Source organism: Staurois parvus, unplaced genomic scaffold (genome assembly GCF_062004578.1).
Source record: "Staurois parvus isolate SC_StPar_1 unplaced genomic scaffold, SC_StPar_1.0 ptg000096l, whole genome shotgun sequence".
Taxonomy (NCBI): Eukaryota; Metazoa; Chordata; class Amphibia; order Anura; family Ranidae; genus Staurois; species Staurois parvus.
The window spans coordinates 3,582,505-3,591,223 of NW_028317892.1; positions in this window are offsets into that span (position 1 = coordinate 3,582,505).

Sequence of the window (8,719 nt, forward strand, 5' to 3'; positions counted from 1 at the left end):
AAAATCAAATCTCTTTGTAAATTTTGGCCAAAATGTATTCTGGTACATGTCTTCGGTAAAAACAAAATCCCAATATGTGTATATTAATTGGTTTGTGTGAACTATGGGATTTATGCTGGAATATTTATTTATTTAGTTTATACTAGTAATGGCAGCGATTAGTGACTTTAAAAAGTGATAATGTGGCTGGTAATTTGACACGAACTGCCAGTGACACTATTACAGTGATCAATGCTAATAATATGCATGGTCGCTGTACTAATGACACTAGGCAGGAAGGGGTAACATCTAGGATGATCGAGGGTTTAAATGTGCGCCTAACAAGTATTTTTGTGCATACTGTGTCCTGCTTTTACTGAGGATCTAGTTGTTTTCATTCCCTGCTTAGCAGGAAATGAACAAGCAATAAGATCTCCTGTCACTGAACACAGCTCTATGTTTAGATTCACAAAGCTGTGTTCAGTGAAGCTCAGAGCCAATCACTTTGTGCCTGTGGTCGGCATTTTATATTTAATGCTGTTGTGGATTTGAATTATCTTTTGAATGTTATACCTTAGATTGGGTACACTTGATGTGGGATTTTTTCATTTTTTTTTTAAGGTGGCAGCAATAACTTAAATGTTCAAATTTGGTTCATTACCAACTCCCAACTGGCAGTTCCCTTGCAGCTACTGATGTAGTACTAAAACTGTTGGCTGTGCACTTTTGGCCACCCTTTGCTGCCAACAACGCAAGCTCATCATTTGCTGTACCACTTATTGACCAATTCAAAAAGGAAACCACCATTGGAACTCGGTTAGTGCCTGGGTTTTTGTGACTCCTACATGCCAGTGATGCTGAACCCCCTTAATCCTTGTCCATTCCATGAGTACCCTGCAGAGTTTTTCCTGCCCTAATGCCATTTTCCACTGTGGATCAGGAAAGTTGGTCAGACTCTCAGAGGTTATTTCCCCCTCCTGATAATTTTGAAGTCTTGTATCCTATGAGCATTATTTTCTCGCTTAATGCTTACAATACCATCCCTATTGAAGATACCCCCTCCTGTTAAAGATTCAGCAAATAGACACTTGGAGACTCTTCCTCCAAGGTTCTTCTGGCCTTTCAAAGACTGGAGCTGCTAAAAATCCTTCCTCATCCTATTAGGCTGCCCTTCTTTATGGAGGCAATGAGGCGATCTATGGACACTTACTCTGACATAAAAAAAATCTTTTCTTTATCTTTTTCAGAAGATAGGAGAATATTCTGGAACACTTAACATGTATCCATCACAACTACAAATTGTTTATCATTTTATTTCTGAAGTGGTATAATCCAGTTTACAATCTAGTGCCATTCTCCACTAACAATAAATGAAATATCCACAATATACAATATGCACTTAAATCAACCACAAATAAATGTCCATGCAATGTTAGAATCTGTAGTTATTTATATCCACTATTGATGGAATGCTTCTTAGTACACCTCGTGCAATGCATTCAGACCAATATGTGTACACGTCCACCGTTTATGCTCTCACCTTGTGTATATGACCAAACTGCTAAGTGAGGTCATATATAGCATGTGTCTCTTAGCAATCAATACCCCTGATGAAGCCATGTGACCATTTGTGAACACATTTATATGGATATGTGTATGGTGTGAGCAATTCACAAATTTCAAATATTTTATATTATTATATAGTACATATACTGGTTTCAAAACTTTGGCCTGGGGATCAGTTGCAGCTGTCTGCTTGCCTTTATCTGTTTCTCCCACTGTTGTGAGGCACTATTCCTCCCTTTAACACCAACGAAGAGGCATCATTACTCCCACTGGCACCAATGACACCAATAATGAAGCACTATCCCTTTTACTGGCACCAACAAAGGGGCATAATTCCTCCCAATGATATAAATGACTGGGCAATTTTCCTCTCAATGACACCAACAATGGAGCACTATCCCTCCAACACCAATGATTGTGCAGTATTCCTCCTCCTACTGACCACAGGTACTATGTCATATTTTGTACTCCAATTGACAACAGAGCCTGAGAAATTGTCCACTCCTCTAATGCTGGGGCATTTTCTACTCCCACTGTCCACAATGTGTCCCCCCTAAAGTCTGAAGGACAATAACCTGCCCCTTTGTTTAAAAAGTTTGGAGACCCCTGGTGTAGTGCATAGATAGACCCACTCCCTTCTTCCTTCTTCCTGTTCCATCCGTTTCCAGCTTTTATAGTGGACACAAGATGAAGAAGACCATTGTCTCTTTACACTTTGGACCACTGAACATCCATGTAATGCAGTTGAACAAATAAAACTAGGGTGGATTAAATTGCTGTGTCTTTTTGGAGAGTTGAGCTGTCTGTGTAAGGTGCTTATTTGGCAGGTGACCATACTAGTCAGATGGACCAAGACGTGAAGAAGGAAAGAATTAAGAATGGGGTTAAGAATCCTTCTTCTTTTTTTTTTTGCAAGTGTGCAAAAATGGTGAAGTAGACAGTCAAGCAGTGGGCAGCAATTAGGAATAAGTGTACTTTTACAGCTTCCACAAAGTGCTCCCTGACACATCCATTTGTCTAATACCGTATATTGTTAGACTTGTAAAGACTCCTGTACATCTACATCAAAGTCTGATGCCAGAGAAATTCTTTCCCTCCATCTAGAGAATTTTGAAGGTATTCCTTCCCACCTGCCTTTTCTTTAGGCCTCCTGTCCTCCAAGATATGGAATTTAGAGGTATGTCAAAATGTTTCTTATGTATTTTATATGATTAAAAATCTATAAGGCTGGCATATACCTCATAACAATATTAGCACTGTCCCGTTTACAGGTCCCCTACCCCAACTGTGTATAACATTATATGTTTTCAAATACATGAAAATCCAGTTATCCTCAAAGTGGGCAGTGATGTGAGTATCTCAGTGCTGTTTACCTGCCTGTAAGGCATTATTCATAGGCAATCTAATAGAAGTCATAGAGGGCAGGGTGTGCTGATATAAAGAGGGTCTCTCTCTAATGGAGGTCTCTAAAGAAGGAGGGGGGCCAGGGCACTGATATACTGTAAGGGGACTGTGAGCTAATAGGGGTCCCTAATGGGGATGCTGAGTGCTAATATAATGGTTGCTGACCAACCATTAGATCAGCTGTCAGTCACTTGATATCAGCACCCCCCTTACAGACCCCAATTAGATCAGAGTCCCTTTATATTAGCACTCCCACTTTAGAGACCTCACCATTAGATCAGAGTCCCCACACCTCAAAAAACTAAACATTTTTAAAAATGCAGTGCAATCCAAATTACCCCTTTTTGGAAACTAGACACCCCAAGGTATTTGCTGAGAGACATGTTGAGTCCATGGAAGATTTTTTTTTTTGCCACGAGTTTTTAGAAAATGATAAATTCTTTTTTTTTTTGTACACAAAGTTAACATTTTATTGAGATATTTCTCACACATGCCATGGGTATACGTGGAATTACACCCCAAAACAGTTTTGGCTACTTCTCTCAAGTATGGGGATATCATATGTATGAGACTTATTGGGAGCCTAGCCACGTACGGGGGCCCAAAACCAATGACCACCTTCAGGCTTTCAAAGGGTGTAAATTCTCCATTTCACTTCCCAACTTCCTGTCACAGATTCAAAGGTCCTGAAGTGTCAGGACAGTACAAACATCCCCCCAAATGACCCTTTTTTGGAAAGTAGGTACCCCAAGGTATTTTCTGCATATTTAGTCCATGGAAGATTTTTTTTTTTTTGCCACACGCTTTTGGAAAATTACATTTTTCTTTTTTTAACACAGTGTTGTAATTTTATTGAGATATTTATTACACATGCCATGGGTATATGTTTAATTACATCCCAAAACACATTCTGCTACTTCTCCTGAGCATGAGGATACCACATATGTGAGACTTTTTGGGAGCCTAGTTGGGTACGGGGGCCCAAAACCAATGACCAACTTCAGCCTTTCAAAGGTTGTAAATTGCCCATTTCACTTCCTAACTACCTATCACAATTTCGGAGGCCATAAAATGCCTTACATTAGGAGCTTCCGCCACATATCCACTCACTCTTCTAATGTTGTGTTTGTTTTTTTTTTCACTCAGAGGCTGCATGAAAAAAGAACATGATTCCACCATTCACATCGATCGATGTGGATAAAAAATCTCGGCCAGAAAAAAGTATATGCCAAAGCATAGGACCTACTGTCCACTTACCACCCCACACTCCCAATGCTTGCGCATACAAAAAAAAAATAACCTAACAGATTCCTCCATTCACATAGATCGATGTGGATGATGAAATCTCTGACAGCAAAAGTGTATGGTATACCACCATTAGAATCTTCAGCTACACATTCATCCACCCTTATAATATTGGGCGTACATGTAATGTGAAAAAGTATATGCCTAAGCATAGGAGCTACTGTCAGCTGACCACCCCACGCTCCTCTTGCTTGGGCATACACATTTTTTTTTTTATCTGCGGATGAGAAATCTCCTGCAGAGCTGCAGGTACTGATGTATGCATTCTGAGAGCAGCACCCTGCTGCTGTCAGAATACACAGATCATTGGTGTTCCTAAAAAGCAAACTTCAACAGTTTACAATAAGACACAGTAACAATATAACATTAATTGTGTGCCCTAGACTGTGCCGTGCTGTACCCTGGACTAATACTCTCCTAGTGTGTGGTAGCAACTGAAACCTTGAGGCAGAGATCAGGTTGGCCAGGATAGGAGGGACAAAAAAAATCTGGTATCACATCTCATTCTATGTTTACTACAGACATGATATCTTCTTTGGGGTGACTTTTGTGTCTGGGTACCAGGGAGGACATCTGGAAAATGCCTCTCATGCAGCCGGCCAACTGTATCTGTATTTTGGCTTTTGGGCCACTGCATCTTCTGGATACAAATGGGCTGTGATGATTGTTTCCCAAAATTTTAGAAAGGAACCAGTTCTTCCAGTTGCTTTGTGAATTACAAAATCATTGTATACAGCCAATTGAAAGAAATATATGGATACTTTTTATACCAGTGTCTAACTCTGCGGTAAACTAAATACAGCTTCATAATTTGGTTGTTGAAGTCTACGCCTCCCATATAAAGATTATAGTCCTGGATGCAGAGAAGCTCTTCAATGACACCAATTGCTGTGTTTATTGGGACCATCATGTCTGCGTGAATGGAAGACAGGATTTATACATCCCGTTTGTCCATCCACTTCACTGTGAGTAGTTTTTCATTGCGCAAGCAGGATTTCTCCCCCTTTCTAAGTGAAATGTTAATGAGCCGCTGGGGGAAGCCCTGGCGATTAGGTCACTCTGTGCCACAGCAAGCAATTCCTAGATTGAACAAATGTCTAAAAAGTGGCATGCTTGTATAAAAATTTTCAAAGTACAAATGGTACCCCTTACAGAACAAAGGTGACGACAAGTTCTACACTATCTTGCCACTGCTCCCCGTGTAGTCTGGACACTTGGGGGACTTCACTGGACTTTGCATTTGGGCTGGCAACGATGTGTTTTTGGGCATAAAGATTGCTTTGGTTCACAATCAAATTGTAGAGATCTTTGGTGAAAAACAGCTAAAAAAATTCAAGAGTCTTTAAGTGACCTTAAAGAGGTTCTTCACCCTGTTTGAAAAAACTTTTTTTTCTGTTTAATTCTTTATTTAACAATTTCTTATAACAAAGTGTGACACCAAAAAAAATGGATATTACCACATGGTATAAGGAACAACAGGTCAGATGGTTATATCCAAAGGCTTCAGCAAAAACCCCTATTGGGGGACCAGGTATATGTTTAAGGTACAATTTGGTGGTTTGGGGTGCTTAAGCCGTGTAGGACTGTCATCGGCCCAATTCCAAACAGAAAAAATATACAAATCACTAACGTTCAAGTGGACGTAGGATACAAAATGAGGTGGTGTAGAGTGGGGAAGAAATGGGACTGGAACACAAAGATACCATGTCTAGGTCTCCAAGAAACAAGAGAAGGGAAGACAAAGACCCTAGGAGTGGGGCCAGGTTTACATGACATCTGCCAGTAAGGCATCATAGTCCCAGGAGCAAGGTACACAAGGTTCATCAGGTGTTTTTTCTGGTCCAACGAATGCCTGGCAGGAGTTCTGTGCGCTAGCTGATTTCTGTGTCCAAAGGTGAAAGATATATTACCACCGCTGAACAGTATGGTTCACCATTGAGGGGGATATCATCCCTACATCGCTGTTTGGGATTCCACTTAAAGGGCCCCTGCAGTGAGTGTCTTGAAAGCCTTTTGGCCCTTGGGATCTGGGCGCAGAGGTGAGGAGGCATTATATCCGGTATGGGATTCACTAATCATTTACTTATGCACGTTGTTTTTTGTGTTTTTTTTGGATGCGTTTTTGTTGGACTTTTTTGCACATGGACTTTGTCACATTTATGATTCTTTTAGTCACGTTATTTATTTCTTCATTGTCTTATTGTATTTTACGTTGCACAGTAATACATTAATTTGGTTTCACTGTGCGTTTGTATCACCATTTTTTGTTTTATACTAGTTGCACTCTATATGTTTGCCACATTGATTTATGGTATTTATATGATCACTTATTAGTAGTTTTATGTCACATGGCCTTTTAAAGCACATTGTGTTTTGACCCTTTAGTCGCATGGTCACATTTTTTGGCCTCACTGTACATTGTTATTGTCATTCTTCTGTGATAAGTGGTTTGTCCGCTTTTAATATTTAAGCACTTCATTTTGTATTTTTCACATTTTGCTCCACTTTCTCATCAGTTGTATTCACTTTATATCTTTTATGTTATGACAGACTCATATGTCCCACTATTACTGTGATTTAGTTAATATTTTATTTTTCCCTGATCATTTCCATCCGTTTTTGCCCACGGTCATGGTTTATTGTCTGTTGCACCTTTTGGTCCTCATTTTGGACCTTTATTATTTCACCTTTCCCGTCCCATATTCCTTCCATTTACTGATTATGTTATGGTGTATTTTCTATTGTCTTCTCATTTCATTATTTGTTTTGGAATGTCTGTGGCATTATTGTGATTAGCGCACCTTTTACAAAGGATGCAAGACAGTGTTGAAATTGTTGGAGCCTCCACTAATTAAGGGGAGGATCAAGCATGCATCAAATAGAACCAATGTGTTTCAAACTCATTTCATAAAGAAAATCGCGGATACAGTAGGTGTCCGAGTTCAGAAGTTGCCTAAATTTGTTGTTGGACATACTGGTTGCTGACATCTAGGACACTTACCTGTCCAGGGATCCAGTGCTATGGTCACCCGTGCCTGATCTGCACAGATCTCCAGGTCCCCACTGGGCATGTTAACTGTGGAAAGCCAGCTGTGACTCCTTGCAGCATCACAGCCGGCTTCCCACTGCACATGTTTGAACTGCGCTGTGCTTTGTGAATGGGTCTTGTGGCCTTCTGGGAACGATGATGTGATTTAAGCCTATTTGCATTCACTATATATGGTGTCCCACAGTACACATGGAAATGCAATTATTTTAGTAAATATAAAATGCTAAATATCTTTTCTCATCAGCAGTTAGAGCAGTCTTGTCACTTCTATCAGTGTCCAGCAGAGCACTGGGTAAAGCTTGTAGGAGGAGTTTTCATTCTCTCCTGATTTTCCATTTGAGGCTGCATAACCACTGACCCTCTGTCTGGACAGTGTTGATTTGGCCCTGTGCTGATCACATGCACTCTCCCAAGAAAGAAAAGACTCTCTAGCAATACACACCAAACTGAGCATGTACAGCCTGCGCCCAAGACTATCAGCAGATGGATTGGGGAAGAAGAGGAGTATCAGAGAAGACAGGATCAAACATCCTTTTTTAGACAATGCAGAGGATTAACCCCTAGGGTTCCATAGTGAGTATAACAAGCATTTGTAACACCCTCCCGTAGTACTGTTTGCAGGATGGTAAACAGACACAAGATCGCAGTGTCCTGCAGCCCAGTTATACTGACTCTGTTTAAAAGCTCTGTGGGATTCGTAGGCTGATTGCAGGACTTCACTGTCTAAAAGAGAGTTAATAAACTACATTTCCCAGAGGAGCTGGTGCATGGGCAGGGGCAGATAAATACAGAAGCCTGGGAACTCGAGGAACAGGAAGTGGATGTGGAGAGCTGGAGGGCAGGTGTAAGGAGAAGACCATGCCGGACGCCGGAAATCCAAGCTGAGCCAGACTGCAGACAATGGAGGAGAGAGGAGGAATTGCTGACCGCTGACATCGATGACACCGCTGACAAGTCTGGTGGACAGCCCTGCAAGCAGGCAGGCTGCAGTGTTGCTGTCCAGAGTGATCTCTGAAGGAGGAACTACAAGGAAATGGGGGCCCCCATCTACTCAAGCCATCTAAATTGCACATGACATTACCAAATCCAGTTACTTTCTACTCAGCTTGACTACTATTGTTTCTCAAGTTACACATGTTAAGGCCCAAGTTATTTGGCCTTCTAGGTATTACAGTTCCAAAATATCTAATCACAAGGATCTACTGCACTATCTGCCCTCTGCAGGCCCAGCTGTATTATTAGTGGTGTGACCCTCCTGCGCTCCAAATGTGTATTAAAATAATAAACCAAATAAATAAATAAGTGTATAAATCGCAAAAGGAGCTGCTAGCATTAAATCATATACCAGTGATCAAGTGAATGTAAAACATAAGGAATGCTGCGCTACATTCAAATCAAAATGTGAATGTGGGATCC